At 44.6% G+C, this 18,514-nt stretch overlaps 1 protein-coding gene across 9 annotated transcripts in view; it reads right to left on the minus strand.

The window, feature by feature from the left end:
• LOC141127515 (uncharacterized) overlaps window positions 1-18,514 on the minus strand; it is a 132,916-nt gene that overhangs the window by 21,741 nt on the left and 92,661 nt on the right. The gene's annotated exons all lie outside the window — the stretch shown is intronic.

The following is an 18,514-nucleotide window of genomic DNA, read 5'->3' on the forward strand; positions in this document are numbered from 1 at the left end:
TCAACCTACAGGGGATGTGGTTTCCACTCAACCCAGAAAGACGGGAAATTGACTTCCTGGTTAAATTGGAAGGAGAAAGACACCCCATGGATAAAAGCAGTCTGGAGTTTTAGGACTATTCTGTTCTGTCCGTGTATAATGTTAAGTGAGGCTCCTTGAGTGCAAAGCCTGTAGTTCTGACATCCTTCTTCACAGAGGTTGTAGCAACCAGAAATACGGCCTTTAGGGTTTGCAGAGTGTAGTCATTCTGTAGGATAGAAATGAGTCTTTAATAGAAATGGGGACAATAAGCAAGTTCCACAAAGACCTTTTAAGAATTGTATCAATTAGACTTAAGGACTCCTTAAACCCCTGCAAGTGTAGACAAAGGTGAACTTCAAACTTTAAACATATTTGAACCTAGGCCCCTGTTCAGCCCCAGTTGTAATGCCGCGTACACACGGTCGGACTTTTCGTCTACAAAAGTCCGACAGCCTGTCCGACAGACTTCCGGCGGACTTTCGGCGGACTTGCAGCAGACTTTCTAACGAACGGACTTGCCTACACACGACCACACAAAAGTCCGACGGATTCGTACGTGATGACGTACACCGGACTAAAATAAGGAAGTTCATAGCCAGTAGCCAATAGCTGCCCTAGCATGGGTTTTTGTCCGTCGGACTAGCACACAGACGAGCGGATTTCGGGGTCCGTCGTACTTACGACGTAAAGATTTGAAGCATGTTTCAAATCTAAAGTCCGTCGGATTTGAGGCTAAAAAAGTCAGTTGAAAGTCCGGAGAAGCCCACACACGATCGGATTACCAGCCAGCTTTAGTCCGTCAGCGTCCGTTGGACTTTTGTAGACGAAAAGTCCGACCGTGTGTACGCGGCATAAGAACTGTGGAACCTTGGCTGGTTTAGGTGATAAAGGACTCCAGGCTTTTGCTGTGTGAGATCTGCATAATTTTCCCATATTCTTGGGTAAATCTTCATGAAGACCTCTCTGGTTTGACACAAGGTAGGCACTACCTGCACTGAGCATACTTGACTTGGTAGCCACTGCCTCAACTTCCATGCCGTCAAAAGTAGTCTCTTGGAGCTGGATGGCAAAACTGTCCATGAGAGAGCGAATCTGTCATCACTGGAAGGGGCAGTGGTGATTCAATGCTTAAGAGTGGGAGAGAGAGACACTAGAACCTCCTAAGCCAAAATGGTACATTTGCAATTATTGATACAGGAAGCTCCACTGACAGCCTAAGAATTCTACCCTTCCACTGCTGCCTAGGCACAGTACAAATCTTGCTCCTCTTGCTAAAAAGGAGTGAATGACAGAAGTGCTTTGAACACTACTTGGTTCAAGAAATTCAATACTATTCCTCATAAGCTTAACATCCCATGACCTTAAGCAGCCTGGTCTTTGAAATGAGTCCCCCAACCTTTCTAGCTGGGGTCTGATGTGATAATGTTCCATCTGAAAATAATTGGTCAGTTACAAAGAGCCAAGGATATTCTGGCACTGTTCTGCTGGAAGAGACTTCACTCCCAAAGTACCTTTGGCTTTCTCTATCAGAGGATGGAAATTCCCTTGAGGATAAATTGGGACAAGTAGGTGTCTGATAAACCTACAGGAGAATCCAGTCTCCCAGATTTATGATTATAATTGATTGGAGGTTTTCCATCTTGCATGACTCCTGTGCTCCTAACTTCCTGTGCTGCTTGTCAATTTTTTTTTTTTTTTTTAAACTTTAGCACTGGGCACAGATTACCTCGTTTTCATTTTTTATTTTTGCTTTTTTTTTTTTCTCTATCCAGCTACAAACGGGAACAGAATTTTTTACTTTCCCATCAACTCTGGTAGCCTAGCTGACTGGAAGAGATTGAAAGGTGGACTTCCCAACTGTCAATGTTATATGATCGGTATGCTCACTGAACTATGCCCCTGCATGGGTGAGTTTGTCATGTTATACTTTTTCAATAAAAAATTATTGTACCAGAAAAGCGGACCTCCCTTAAACTTCCGCCAATGTCACGCCAATATAGCTGATATGGCCCACTAATCCTGAAGGTTTTCCCTCCAGGTGTGTGCATAAAGCTTTGCACAGGCACCTCCTGGATTAGTGCACCCTTAAAAAGGGACTTCCACTGTTCTCCTAAGACAGGAGCCTTAGAGCTTTAAGGCTTCAATAATGAAGATTGGGTACTTCTCCGGTTCGTTTACTAATCTTTTTCCCGGTCTGTAGGATCTTGCCTCCTGGTGTCTACTTGGGAGTCGCCACCTGTATGCTGGACCTTTGAATTTTCTGTTTTTTTTGTCAGATGATATTCGCCCTGACCTGCTAATGGTCACCCTTGAGGTGGCTGTATCCTGTCTACTCCCAAATAGATTGGAACTGTGTTCTGGTGTCTTGCACCATTTTTTTTTTTTTTGGCGGGATCCACCAACCATGGCTTCAGCCATAATGCACTCCTTGCCGTGACCGCGGGGAACACCGCTCTTGAAAAACATCAATGTCTGACACATCCACCACAGGAGTATGCCACCAATTTCAGCTCTTACAAAGCTGTTACCACCTTGTCTCTTCACTTCTTCAAGACGGGCTTATTTAAAGGGTTACACCACTTTTTTTTTTTGGGCTGCAGTTTTCTGTAAATTGCAATTAAACATGACCATCTGGAGGTGCTCTGCACACAGAATGTGTACATAACTACCCACTAAACATAATTTCCCAGAAGTCTGCACCAAGATAAAAGTCAGATTCCTTGGCATCCACCACAATAAAAATGTCATTTTTGATAAGATACTCCCAAAAGGGAATCACGTCTAAAGGAATGCAGACCCTTCCACTTTCCTCAGAGTCCTGCAGGTACAGCAGCTGGTTGACAATTATGAAACCACTCCCATTAAGACTCATTCAGTGCATGAGCTGGTTATTGCTGGTGTGCCAGCACCTGCAGATGCTACAGTATGAAGTAGCACTTCAGATCTAGATCTAATTTTCGGACTAGAGCCTCCTTGAATGTGCCATGTCTTGCCAGCTACATTCATGATGCATCCATCATCGGAGAAGACTGCAGCAGGTTGACCTTTAGTTTTTTCAGGGTATACAGTTTTGACAGCCTGTTTATAAGGGCATTTTTCTCTGACCCCTTCAATTCTTCCTGGATTAACTCATCCAGTTGTTCAGTGAAGGAAATTAGTACTTTCTAACCTTGTAGAGAGTTTCCTCTACTTCAACCCAGGCAATTGGGTCCTTAGCGGTCCTTGCAAAAAAAGTCTATTAGGAAATCTTCAAAGCCTGTGCAAGCTTTCCTATTTGGACACCACCTACTGGTTCTGGTTGGACGTGCTAGGCAATTTATGCACTGTAGCTTGTCAAGCAATGACTTTCCACCACGAATGCAGCAACCATTAGGGCTGGTAATCTGTGGTGTTCGTAAACAGGGAGCAAACAAAATGAGAGGTGAGAAGATGACATTGATCAATGTTGCCTGTATGTCTGCGCTTTGAACGGTGGCTGTTCTGGCTTTTAGCAGGGTCTCTTCACCTTGAGGTCCTTGCAGGGCTGTATAGTGCTTGCTCCAGGCAGATTTGACATACTAGCTTGGCAGGCAAATGACCTTCCATCACAAATGCAGCGACTATTAGGGCTGGTAACTTGTGATGTTTGTAAACGGGGAGCAATGATAATGAGGGGTGAGTTGATGAGTTTATTCAACATTGCCTCGATGTCTGTTCTTAGATGGTGACTTTGTCTTGACCGTCAGAAGGCTCCCTCCATTTTGTAGTCCTATTAGGACTATAGATGTTGGCTCTCTTTTTCTCAATTTTCACTACTTACCTAATCCCTATACCTTAAAAGCAATGGGTGGTCTGGCTGGACAGCGTTTCCCATAGAAACAGAACAAAGCAGCAGACTGAAATGTAAAACAGCATAAGCTAAGTCTCCACTATTGCGACCTGAAAGTCGCAAGATTTTGCTGCAATTTGATGCGACTTGAAGCAATGCCTGTGTATTCCTAAGGTCTATGAATACAGATATGAACGGTACTCATTGGAAATCATGGGGTACGGCTTGTCATGCGACTTTGCAGTGACAAGTCGCACTAGTGGAAACTGAGCCCAACACAGTGATCCCAGAGAAAGCATAGAAAAGGGGATAGGAAGAGCCCAGGTGAAGGCCATAAATAGCATAATGATCCTAGAGCAACACGGAGAAGGAGATAGGAAAAACACAGGTGAATGCCATAAAAAGGGAAAACATTCCTGCAAACAATGACCACATAAGCATCCAGCATGCATGAGTAGAGAGCTCCACCATTTGTTGCCCAAAAATGCCATAAAACCATTTAGAACTCACATTTGCCATTAACGATAATATCAGTGCTTGAGCATGATCAGATCACCATCCTGGAAAAGCTCTAACCAGGAAACAGAGGCCGCATCACTTCCTGCCTCTCATGCTCAGAGTGTACTTGCACTGCTGCAGCCATCTTGGAAATGGCAAACGCCCATAACACAGAGAAAAGAAGTAAAAAGCATATGGAAAGCAAAAGGATACGCTGTCACTAACATCAAAGCTTGTTTAAAGCTTTCTTTGAGAAGCCTGCACCACCAGAATGGGGCTCCAACCATCTAGCTCATTTAGAGGCTGTACAGGAAGGACTTCTGCCCAGGAGAGGCTGAAATATGCCCCCCAGACCACCAGAATGGGGCTCCAACCATATAGCTTTGTTTAGAGGCTGTACAGGAAGGACTTCCACCCAGGAGAGGCTGAACCTGGCTGGGGCGACAAGCGGTAAGGGATACCTCGCGACTCCAGTCTTGATCAGGTGAGGAAAAAAAAGGAGAATGCTGTGAGCCGGGTCTGTCTTTGATTTATAGTTAACCAGTCCTATCAGGTTGTGGGGGCGGAGTCACAACCCATATGTATGCTGCCATGATGCACCAGGAAAAAGGAGTATCCCCATCGTGTAGTATTCAACACAATTTGTGCTGAATACTACACGATGGGGATACTCCTTTTTATTGCATGTCTTTGTTGGTTCTCATCTGCCTTCAGACTGCAGGCTCAAAATTCACCCGTAGGGGTCTCTATTAGAGATGAGAGGCTGGGGGAAACGTGTGGCGCACCACGGATTGCTGATGATTGGAGGAATCTGAAACCGATCATTTTTTGCACATGCACTTTTTGTTCTTTGCACGAACTGTTATATGAAGATTTGCTTCGTCCATGTTGGAACCTTATTGCACTTGTTGGATTATGCACTTTTGTCTATTTTTATAGCGTTTTTTCACTATTTTGCACTTTATGCGATTTTTTTTTTTTTTTTTTTTTCATTATATGCAACTTTTTTCACTTTATGCGATTTCTTTTTTTTTTTCTTCTTTTTCTTTCACTTTTATGCACTTTTGGAGTATCGTTGGACTTATGTATTCTTATTGGATCTATTTTGCACTTTATGCGATTTCTTTCATTATATGCGACTTTTTTCACGTTATACAATTTTTTTTTCATTTTTTTGTTTTTGTGATTTCTTTCACTTTTATGCAATTTATTCATGCACTTTAGTTAGCGTCACATATTTCTTTAATCATATTGTTTTTTCTGTGTGGGAACACTTTTCTATGTTTGGCGGCTGCTTTGACCTCTTAATTGTTTCAGCTCACTTTGGTTTTAGCTGCTGGCTTTAACTTTTTTTTGTACAGACCGGAGCTCCTCTTTAAGATAAGTGCGTGACATGATGCTCTGGAATGTTCAATTCCAAGCTGACATTTCAACAGAAAGCAGATAAAAAGTTTACAAAATTGCCACACGTATGACCAGAATAAAAGTGTTCCTAGAGGCTACATGCTAACAACCGAAAGAGTTTTACTAATCATAAGCAAGGTATTTGTGGAACAAAAGTTCCCACGTAAATGATCAGTAAAATGCTTGCCTTTAGATATGTTTTTAAATGCATAAAATTGTAGTTATCCTTTTTTCAATACCAGGATGCACTTTTTGCTTCTGGTATATACACATACAGTATCTCACAAAAGTGAGTACACCCCTCATGTTTTTGTAAATATTTTATTATATCTTTTCATGTGACAACACTGAAGAAATTACACTTTGCTACAATGTAAAGTAGTGAGTGTACAGCTTGTATAACAGTGTAAATTTGCTGTCACCTCAAAATAACTCAACACACAACCATTAATGTCTAAACCGCTGGCAACAAAAGGGAGTACACCCCTAAGTAAAAATTGGACCCAATTAGCTATTTTCCCTCCCCAGTATCATGTTTTACAAGGTCTCAGGTGTGAATGGGGAGCAGGTGTGTTACATTTGGTGTTATCGCTCTCACTCTCTCATACTGGTCACTGGAAGTTCAATATGGCTAATCATGGCAAAAAACTCTGAGGATCTGAAAATAATAATTATTGTGCTACATAAAGATGGGCTAGGTGGAGCTCTGACGCCACAACACTGTAACGTGCCGACTGCGGCCATCTTTGTGGTTGGAAAAATCTGCTATCCATGACGAATTGAAAACTCTTGATATGCCTGTTTTTATTTCTCAAAATGCGAGTACCCTGGCTTTTTATAAGAAATAAATTTACCTTGGTTTTAACCATTAGGAGTTGCTTTCTTGTATCCTATGCATGTACCTATGAATTACCATTGAGTGGGACTCCAGATCCAGCCTTCGATGATCCAATTGAATTGGTTCCATGGCGCTGTGGATATATTATGCTTGTTTGACCACCTGTAATTCAGTGGTCCATTTTCTTTGGTAAGAGGCCCGGTGTGTTGATGTTATTGTAGGTGAACAAGGACTCTGTTTTAACACTATGGACTCTTATTTTATAATTTGATGCTTCTAGCGCTGCATATATCTAACCTTTATAACAAGATTGCCAAGACCCTGAAACTGAGCTGCAAAGACCATACAGCGGTTTAACGGGACAGGTTCCACTCAGAACAATCCTTGCCATGGTTGACCAAAGAGGTTAAGTGCACATGCTCAGTGTCATATCCAGAGGTTGTCTTTGGGAAATAGATGTATGAGTGCTGCCAGCATTGCTGCAGAGGTTGAAGGGGTGGGGAGTCAGCCTGTCAGTGCTCAGACCATACACCGTACACTGCATCAAATTGGTCTGCATGGCTGTCGTCCCAGAAGGAAGCCTCTTCTAAAGATGATGCACAAGAAAGAAAAAGGACATGGATTATTGTAAACATGTCCTGTAGTTTGATGAGACCAAGATAAACTTATTTGGTTCAGATGGTGTCAAGCGTTTGTGGCAGCAACCAGGTAAGGAGTACAAAGACAAGTGTGTCTTACAGTCAAGCATGGTAGTGGGAGGGTCATGGTCTGGGTTGCATGAGTGATGCTGGCACTGGGGAGCTACAGTTCATTGAGGGAACCATGAATGCCAACATGTACTGTGACATACTGAAGCAGAGCATGATCCCCTCCCTGCAGAGACTGGGCTGCAGGGCAGTATTCCGACATCATAAGGACCCCAAACACACCTCCAAGACGACCACTGCCTTGCTAATGAAGCTGAGGGTAAAGGTGATGGACTGGCCAAGCATGTCTCCAGACCTAAACCCTATTGGGCATCTGTGGGGCATCCTCAAACCAAAGGTTGAGGAGCTCAAGGTCTCTAACATCCACCAGCTCCGTGATGTTGTCATGGAGGAGTGGAAGAGGACTCCAGTGGCAACCTGTGAAGCTCTGGTGAACCCCATGCCCCTAATTTACATGCAGGTGCCGGATGCATGGATTCCAATGGGAGGGTTTTTTTTTTTTAAAAGCATGTGATTAGAGCCTAAGGCTCTACTTGGATTCAAAAAAGGGTGGACTCGTGCCCACCCACTTGTGTGACAATAGCGAATTAATATTCGCTATTGTCTTCCTGCTTCTCCTCCCGGCCAAACCCAGCTCAGGAAGCGGTCCTAAGACCCGACTGGCCGAGAGGAGAAGCGATCCTATTGGCCGCCGAGGAGGAGGAGACACAGGGGAAGCCGCGCCTCTGTGAAGCCGAGGAGGCGCAGAGGCCCGCCACCCGGAGGAAGCCTGCGACCTAGATTGGGTAAGTGCGGGGATCCGGTGGGTCCCTGTTCACCCTTTCAGGTCCGATTTCAGCCCAAATTTTGGGCTGAATTCGGACCTGAAATGGATCAGAAGACGCACAAGAGTCCTGTGCAATTCACACCGGAGCCACCCCGGAGATGTGTGTACCCGCTCCATAGAGAGCCGGTCACAATCTTCTATAATGCAAATTGGATGTGGAGAAACCCACATCAAATTCAGTTCAGTGTGAACCCAGCCTGAAACCCGCTTCTTCAACAGCAGTGTTCTAGCTAGAGTGTGTTCACATCTGGGCGCTGCACTGCAAAATGTTGTGAAAGGTAGCTCATTTTATATTTTTTGTCTGCTTTGATGCTCATATAAGTCAGTAGTAACCAGGGCTTTTTTTCAGGGGGAACTTGGTGGAACTCAGTTCCACCACCTCTGGCTCAGACCCTTTGGTGCCTGCTCACCACAATCACTTGTAAATACAGAAGTCCGGGTTTCTGTGTTTACAAGTGACAGCTCTGCACTCTGTGTGTAACCCCCATGAACTCGGCACTCCGTAGAAAACCCTTCTACCGTTTTTGAAATATGACCACACTCACTATTTGATGTGATTTGGAGGGTGTGTGTGGGGGGAGGGGTTTTGGGGGGTCGTGGTTGAGTTCCAGCACCTAATGTTTGAGTAAAAAAGCCCTGGTAGTAACACATGAAAACGGGTGGATCCAATATCTTTATTTTTTCTTGTCCAACTCCTCCTTTTCTAGCAAAACTACTACAGTTGCTGCCACTGCTGAAAGAATTGCAGCAAAAGCAGACATCTCTCTCGTCACTCCTATGCGCACCAATACACACTACAAATAATCCAGGTAAGAGATCTCACAAATTGGACAACTAAATGTCACAGTATGAAAGTTTATTGGTTAACATAAAAGTCATGAATAATAAAAATGTACATCGAAAAAACTTTAAAAATTGCATGAAAATGCAAAGGTATGAACCTAGCCTAATTGTTTTACCAGTTGTCAGTCTCAGTGGGTCTCTGAACACACCTGCACAGGCCCACCTGCAGATCAGGAATTAGCTCATTTTCTTTGTTGAATGATCATATTCCATTTACTTTGCACCAGCTGGTTATATGTCTTCTCTTCATATCTTCACAATATACTTAAAGCAGTTGCATTGTCCGCTTGGTCATTTTTACCTATAGATAAGCCTATGATAAGGCTTACCTGTAGGTAAAATGAATATCTCCTGAACCTACTTGGTTTAGGAAATATTCACCTTTCATGCAGCTGCTGACGTCAGCGGAGCATGCACGCTGAAGGTCCGGTGGCTCATGCCGGACTTTGCCGGAACGAAGGACTCCCAGGCAGCTCCGGCCAGTTACAGCACCAGAGCCCGCAAACCCTGAAGAGATGCCAGCCCGGGCGAGCTGCAGGAGCCATACATTAATGTATAATGTATGGGCAGCTTAATGCAGGGTTAATAACCCTGCATTGTACATGATAATGCCGAGGCTTCACCTACAGACCAGAGCTTCGAGGAGAGGAGAAGAGCTTTGTAGCCTGCTAGAGAAGGGAGTCAGGTAATTGATGCAGCCTCTTCTGCAACCTCCTAGGCTTAAAGCGGTAGTAAACTGCTTTTTGACGTGTATCTACAGGTAAGCCTATAATAAGGCTTATCTGTAAATACAGTGAATATCTCCTAAACGTTTACCGTATAGGAGATATAAACATTTGTACCAGCCAGTGGCATCACCAACACATGCACACTGCGCTCTGGATGGAAGGCACACTGCAGTATGCCATCCATTCAGAGCATTGTGCCATGACTGTGACTCCCGTACGCATGCTTGGGAGTGACATCATCACAGCCCAGACATTTAAACGGCTGGAGAAAGCAAACTTGGATAGAAGACCAGGTGAAGATGGAAGCCCTGTTAGTGGTGATAATGTGTCACTGGAGGGTTTCGTTTTAAGGCAAGTCTGTTGTATTGTGCTTATATGCAGTGCATACCAGTACATTTTGACTTAAACCACCCGGGGGCCCACTTTTTTTTTATTTTGCTTTGGACTTTACTACCGGCTCTTTAACAGACATTTAACCCTTGCAGTTTGAGGGGCCTCAGTGCAAAGGTTTTTTGTTGTGCCTGGAGTTGGTCTTTAAAACTACAGTATTCTCATAAAAAAAAGTTTACTAGAGCTGTGAATGTTCATATTGTCTTACAGCAGTAGTAAACCGCCGAAAAAACCCCCAAAAAAACAACAACAAAAAGTGCAAGACAATAGCATAATGTGCTAGTATGCATCGCATACTAGCACATTATGAAATACTTACCTTAGAACGAGGCTTTACCTTCAACTATGTAGTGCAAGGGCCTGCCTGATTGCATACAAACTCAAAGTGTTTAGGTTTAACCTCATATTATATGGTTTTGGTAAATCTAAGAGGAAAATTGTACAATACAATTATATAATGTACGGCCAGCCTAATCCTTTGGGGGTGGGGGGGCATGGGTTGTTTTACATGGGGTTGGGCTTTAAAATGTTAGAAATGGTGCTGAAACTACCATTTCTTCCTTAGCTGGTAGATTAAAAGCGGGAGATTGCCAAGCATATCCCTTTGTGCTAGGCATAACACCTCCAGTGAAGGGTTTACCTTTTCCTAAAGAAAATTTCTTTCATATTTACAAGAGAGGAGAATTGCATAAATCAGTATATCAGTATACTGATCCTCGCACATTGAAAGCAGGAAAGGTGTTACTCAAGGCTAACAATTAAGTTTTGTTTTCTTTCTAGTGCTGATTAGAAAACGAAAAAACATCTCATTGTTGTCTTGTGAGTGATACTTCCACTTTTTCTAACTTCCTGTTTATTAGAAATGATAATGAATGGAGACAATTGTTTTCAAACAGTCACTGTTGCAAGGTTTTAGAAAAGCAAATTTCCAGAATTAAAAAAAAAAAAAATTGTGGATAGCATTGGAAGGGCTAAAACCCCTGTAAGGTTTTTGTTGTAGCCCGGATCTCACTCTCCGCTGGGGTGCTTTCCCCTTACTTTCCATCAAAGAGATTGTGGATATCAGGATAGGAGGTAATCTCTACCAATAGCAACAAAGTTAGAACCTACTGCATGTGAGTCTTTTTATTTATTTTTTTTTTAATCTATTTTATTGAGTTTTCAGTTTAATTCAAAACAAAACTAGCCCACGCAGGAGCCAAACATTATTTGCCCACGCAAGGGCAAGTCTCATGTCACAGCAACATGCCTTAACATTGATACTATATACAACTTAAAGGGGTTGTAAAGATAAAAAATTTTTCACCTTAATGCATTCTATGCATTAAGGTGAAAAAACTTTTGACAGTACCGCCGCCCCCAGCCCCCCCCGTTTTACTTACCTGACGCCTCGAATCTTCGCTGCTCGTCCTCATTGCAGCTCAGCCTGGTCGCTGATTGGCTGCAGTGGATGGATTGAAAGCAGCGCAGCCATTGGCTCGCGCTGCTGTCAATCACATCTGATGACGCGGCGCGCCGGGGGGCGGGGCCGAGTGATACAGCGAGCGGCTATAGCCGCCGGCTGTATCACGGGAGCGCGCCCGCAAGCACTCACCACCATGCGAGGGAGCTCGCATTAAGGTGGTAAATGCTTGCGGGGAGGAGCTGAAACAGCCGCCGAGGGACCCCAGAAGACCAGGTTCGGGGCCACTCTGTGCAGAACGAGCTGCACAGTGAAGGTAAGTATGATATGTTTGTTATTTTAAATAAAAAAAAACACACACACAAACATCTAAAACCACTACCCCAAGGTAGGGAGAGGCTCCAGCTCAGGGGGGATCTGTGCTCAAGCTGGTGTTAGCAGGATACCTAAATGAAGAGTATCTGGGTTCATTCACTTGAAATATGGTTCTAAGCTAGGTCTTTCTTACTTCTTCACTTGCTGTGGTGTCATCGTCTAGCCAACATGTCCACACTTTATCAAACTTTTGCGAATTGTTCGAATAAGTGGCCCTGTGTAAGTGTAAGCTGGTATTTATCAGGCTTTTCCAAAATCTAGCAGAGGGGTGGGGGATGATTGTTTCCAGGTCATCATGATGGCTTTATGAGCATAATACAATAGTAGGGATATGAGTATTTTTTGCGTTCTGATCACTGGCATTTGTTCAACCAACCCTAGCAGACAGTATTTAGGATCATAAGGAACGTGGGTCTTGGTGAACTTCGCAATCACCTGAATAACCTCCTGCCAGTAATGCTGAATTGCTGGGCAGCTCCAAAAAATGTGGCAAAATACTCCGGGCTGGTGTGAACAACGCCAACACAACAGAGAGTATGCCACCGACATCCTATGGAGCTTGTGGGGTGTGTAGTGAGCTCTGTGCAGAAATTTATACTGGACCAGTTTATCTCTTGCTGAAACTAGATGGGAGAAGGGAAAGTCCCAAATCTCTCTCCAGTTGTCATCATCTCGTTCCGGGATGTCCCCCACCCATTTCCTGCAGAGGGAGGACAATTCGGGACTGGCAGCAACAAGCAGGGACCCATAGAGCCGGGACGTGGGTTTCTCCAAGTCCTTCACCTGAAGGGTAGATTCAAGCTCTGAGTATGATAAGTCAACTGGCTAGCCCAGGAACTGACACCTATAGGCATGCGCAATTTGAAGGTACCTAAAATGTGCATGTGCGGGTACATTAAATTTGGTGCGTAAAATGTGAAAAGGGGTCAGCTCTTTATTTGTGATAATGAAGGCCTCTTGAACGACTTGGGAAAGAGAGCCGTGACTGATGGGGGCATGTCCAGGGCGGAGTAAGGTGACTATGGGGGTCACTGGAGATTGGTGAAGATGGTAATGGGGTTGGGCCTGAGCTCACTAGTACTGCGCCCCAGGGGATGCTGGGCCTTTTCGGAAGCAGAGTTGGAAGAGCTGCCCACCCTCCCGCCCTAGTTTCGGTTGGTATGTCACAGCTTGCTGCGGTTTTTTGGTGACCTTGCCAGCAAACATGGCTTAATGGGTATGCTCTTGATGGTAATTGGGAGATAGACGGCCGGTCCGGCACTTATGGTAAGGACAGGCCCCTCCTTCATCTCCCTTTCCCATTTGGAATTTGTGTGCTCACAGTGCAACTGTGACTGGCACTGTTAAAATGTTTAATGTTATGTGTTTGAGTTAATAAACGCTGTGGCCTTGCCCTTTCCAACATTGATGGTTGTAAGTGGTCTTTATTGGATGGGGATGAAGGGGCAAGAATCTAAAAGTTGGATATAGAAGGTTATGGTATGGGACCTGGGCTCATTGCACCTCAGCAGTCATGTGTTCCAGTTTCACTATTTTATATTTAGCCCAGGCCTGCGGATCTGGTATGGTGTTGAACTGCGAAAGGTTAGGGTTCAGCCAGAGTGGGGTGTGAGGAGACCAGGAGTTCGGTTGGGGCGCCCTCAGAGCTTCACTCACCCTCCATGCTTGTATGGTGGTACGCATGGAAGGAGTAAGGTGATGTGGGGTTTTAGTTCCCCTAAACAACAGCCCCTGCTATGTGAGTCTTTTTTAATTGTTGCTTGCATTTTCCTGGTTTCACTGGCATAAAAAGTAAAAGAAAATATTTTGATAAATATGATGTAAATGTCCAATATACTGTATGTAATGCGCTGTGTAAATTGATGGCACTATACAAATACTTGTAATAAAATAAAAAATATCCCCAGTGGGGTCACAGACAGCAATAAACACATGAAAAATTCTAATCCTTCTTCACTCTAGCAAAAACTAAAAAAATAAAGATTGGCTAGAGTCAGGCCTTCATTCAATACACTTAGTTATTGCTGCAGCAGTTATACTGTTGGGTAATCTGCTATTTTATATCAGTTTGTATTGATTGCTGCAAATATTACATTCATTTTGACCTCAGAGCTTTATGTCTGTGCTTGTCAAGCAGCTGTGACGCTACTAAGAATGCACATACAGTTTAATACTGTTTTGGCGTCTACCCTTAAGCAATTAAAGTACTAGTAAAATCATACAGAATATTTTTATATATACATTTATGTAATTCAAAGATTTTTTTTAAAATTCTTTTTGCTACAGCTTGAAACAGGAAAGAGTCCTTGTTGATTTTATGAAATCGTTGGACTGCAAGAACTCTGATTGACAGACACCAGTTAAGTACAGGCAGGCTGGTTGCTTCTGTTAAAGGATATCAAAACCCAAAACCAAAAATGTAATATATTGCAGCTTACCAATGTTAAATTTATTGGCTGCATTATTTTTTCTTCTATTTTTTCTTTTATTTTTACTTGGTAATCCTGCAAAATAGCACACTTCCTGTTCCTTGGTGGCTCTGCTTACACATCCATCATATGTATGGAAGGAGCCGTGGTTGTTACCTAACCTGGACTGCACACATGTCTGCCTTTGGTCACCTCCATTATATGGGGATATTATGGGATTTGCTTCCAGGTATGCTCACAGGAAGTGACACAGATTAGCAGCAAGATCGACAGGAATTTTCTGTACCTGCTGAAAACATTTTTAGTCTGAAAATTTAAAACTAAAATGAGAAGTATGGCCAAAGCTTTTTTTGGCTTTACTTCTATGGATCACAGAAGTGCAGTTCATTCTGCACTCCTATGTTCCGTTTGCAGCCGACAGCAGGCTAAATCCCGCTTTCGCAGAAAGATCCCAACTATATGATCGGGATCCACCTGAATCGGCACCTGGCTCAGCCTTTCAGTGATCTGCCGGGAGCCTGAGCCAGCCCCTCCTGCCCCCTCCACAGCAAAGCGCACCACTGAGCACTGGAGGGGAGAGCAGAGATCTGGTGACTGACAGTCCGGGCTCTCTGCTCAGAATGAAGGTGAAGAACTGAGCGATCAGCAGTGTTCAGTCGCTCAGTTCTCACTACAGAGCCAGTGGGGGACAGATGCAGCATCAGATCGATGCTGCATCCACCTAGATGAGCATTTGGTTTTTTTTGGAAAGCCAAACTTCTCTTTAAACACTTATAATATATTACATTTTTGTTCTTGGGTTCAGTTATACAGTACTTAAAAAGAAACTAAACTGCATCTGAGAACCACTGAAAATGGTATTTAAGTTATTTTTAATATTCAAAGCAAACTCATCCATCTGTCCATGTCTCCATGCTTTACTTTGCTGAGAAATCACTTTGAACCCCCCCCCCCCCCATTTATGGCTGTGGCTGTTTTGAGTGAGGGCAGATGATTCATGTAGCATTTGGGATCCATCTGCCCTTAGCTAAAGCATGCATGCAGGAAGTTGTACTTAGCTGAGAAAACCCTCCTCCTCCCCTCACCTCCTGAAGAATCCTGGGATGTTGACAACATTTTGGCCTAGGCCGAAAACAGGAAGTAACTGAAGAAATGTAAAAAAATAATATAAAACATAATATACCTTCCTCGCTACTGTATTTACTAATGCTAGAAGCATAAGGATTAAAAAAAAAAAAAAAATCAATGTTGATTGAGAGAGTTTAGTTTCGCTTTAGGCTGCATTAAGGTGAAAAACGGCGAGGGTTTACAACCCCTTTAAGTTAGAAGCTGATTGGTTACTAAACACAGCTGCACCAGATTGTGTATGCTCCAGTTTTAGTAAATTGTCCGTATCTGATGAGCACGCTTGTTTATACATTGTGCACCCATCCCTGACCTGTAGCTGATCCTAGAAACACAGCAGCATTAAATTGGGAACATCTTTCTTGAACGGTTGATTATTCCACTGGTGTCTGTCAACCAACAGCAACCTGCACAGGTTGGGAAGTAGTGCTCTTCAACATGTGATCTAATTTCTGTCCAGTCATATTTGACCAGATTGGGCACGAAAAATCATCATCTCTAAGAGCCCTTTCACACTGGGGGCAGGCGCTACTGCGCTAATAATAGCGCCTGCAAACCGACCCGAAACAGCCGCTGCTGTGTCTCCAGTGCGCTAGCAGGACGGGAAAAAAGTCCTGCTAGCAGCATCTTCGGAGCGGTGTGTATACCGCTCCTCCACCGCTCCTGCCCATTGAAATCAATGGGACAGCGCGGCTATACCACCGGCAAAGCGCCTCTGTAGAGGCGCTTTGCGGTGGTTTTTAACCCTTTCTCGGCTGCTAGCGGGGGGTAAAACTGCCCCGCTAGCGGCAGAATACAGATGGTAAAGGGCCGCTTACAGTAGCAGCGTTTTACCGCCGACGCCGCCCCCGCCCCCGCCCCAGTGTGAAAGGGCCGTTAATGAATTGTAATATTTTAAAAAGTTCAATAGTTCTGAAGCATTGTTGACATACGGTATCATTTTTATCTTTACTGGTGCTCTCTGCCCTGCCCAATTCAAGCACACAGTGTTACATCCATTTTAAACAGCTGACAATTATTGTGTGTGTGTGTGTGTCTTTGTGTGTATATATATATATATCTATGGCCAGTATAGTGGCCTGAATTTATGGGAGGAGCCCTGGGGAGGGGGGGTATTTAAGCAGACCATTCGCCCATGTTCCTTATCAATTCCAATGCACGATACTGCACATCACTGGGCCAACTCTTCCCAGCTCACTTCATGTTCGCGAGTCTGTACGTTTGATTACAAGTGTGTTGCGGCTTCTCCATTCGTGGTCTTCATCGGCGGTTCTCGCTCGCTGTTGCAGGAAGGATTCAAATCTTTTTCGTATCATACGCAATGTTGCAATTCATTATGTTTCCTATCCCGCATCCCTTTTTGTACTTAGCTGCCACCGACTTGTTGTCGGTCGTGTCCCAACATCATTCGGCAAAGGCGTAGTAGATTCGTAGGTTCCCTCTGCCTTTAGGTGTCATCCTATCCACAAACATACGATTCATTTGTAGATCCAAGCCTCCGAGCCGCAGTCGGTCGTTGTCCGATATCACTCGACATAGGCTTCGCTGGTTATAGGATTCACTGTCTATGGAGTCGCCGCCTCATCCATTGGACATTAGTATGTACTATTGATTGCATGGGTTCTGTGGCTGATTGAGGTGGTAATTAGACCCACCTGGTGCCTTGTCTGCACTTTGATTAGCCTGGGGGGCTGGGTAGTTGGTATGTGTTCAGTTTTAGAGTAGGGAGTGGTGCCCTAACACTCTCCACAGTCCGAATTCATGTCGGTTTCATTTCTAAAGTCCCATACACACGATAGGACTTTGTACAAAGTTTCCCTTGGATTTTTGTACAAAGGGTGTTGGCCATAAGTTTGTATTGCATACAGACGGCAGGACTTTTCCAGCTAACTTTCACCAAATCACATGGTTTTTCAGCTCTTTACCACCACCCTTTGGTCAACTTCTGTATTGTTGTCTGATATTGTGTCAATCTCGCCACTTTTATCGGCGAGATTGACACCTTGCGAGCTGGGCTCACACTGGTGCGGGGATCCAACTTGGATCCCCGCCAATGCCAGGCACTGTGTTTGGTATGAATCTTGAGGGGGAACTCCACGCCAAATTTTAAATAAAAAAAACGGCATGGGTTCCCCTCCAGGGGCATACCAGGCCCTCAGATCTGGTGTGGATTTTAAGGGAACCCCCTACGCCGAAAAAACGGCGTGGAGTCTCCCCAAGATCCATACCAGATCCTTATCCGAGTATGCAGCCCGGCCGGTCAGGAAAGGGGGTTAAGAGGGGGTGGGGACAAGCGAGCGCCCCCCCCTTCCTGAGCCGTACCAGGCCGCATGCCCTCAACATGGGAGGTGGGTGCTTTGGGGGAGGGGGGCGCCCTGCGGCCCTCCCACCCCAAAGCACCTTGTCCCCATGTTGATGAGGACAAGGGCCTCTTCCTGACAACCCTGGCCGTTGGTTGTCGTACCCCTACCCATTCACCTAGGGAAAAAAGTGTCAATAAAAAAACACAGTACACAAGTTTTTAAAGTAATTTATTAAGCAGCTCCAGGGGTCTTCTTCCAATCCGGGGGTCTTCTTCCGACTTCAGGGTTTTCTTCCGACTTCAGGGTTTTCTTCCGACTTCGGGGGTCTCTCCGGCGTCTTCTCCCGGTGTCCGGATCTTCTGCCGGCTCCTCCGCTATCTTCTGCCGCTCTTTTGCTAGCGGTGGACCAGACTTCTGGATCGTCTTCTCTCTTCTCTTCTTCCGATGTTGACACGATGCTCTCTCCAGCTGGAATGCTCTTTGAGCGCTCCGCAATGGACTTATATAGGCGGTGACCCCGCCCACTTATGAGGTCACAGTCCCGGGGCATGCTGGGACTGTGATCTCATAAGGGGGCATGGATCGGAAGAAGACCCCCGGAGTCGGAAGAAGACCCCCGGAGTCGGAAGAAGACCCCCGGAGCTGCCTAATAAATTACTTTAAAAACCTGTGTACTCTGTTTTTTTATTGACACTTTTTTCCCTAGGTGAATGGGTAGGGGTACGATGTACCCGATACTCATTCACAAGGGGTGGGGGGCCGGGATCTAGGGGCCCCCTTATTAAAGGGGGCTCCCGGATTCCGATAAGCCCCTCGC

Source organism: Aquarana catesbeiana, linkage group LG02 (genome assembly GCF_042186555.1).
Source record: "Aquarana catesbeiana isolate 2022-GZ linkage group LG02, ASM4218655v1, whole genome shotgun sequence".
Classification (NCBI taxonomy): Eukaryota; Metazoa; Chordata; class Amphibia; order Anura; family Ranidae; genus Aquarana; species Aquarana catesbeiana.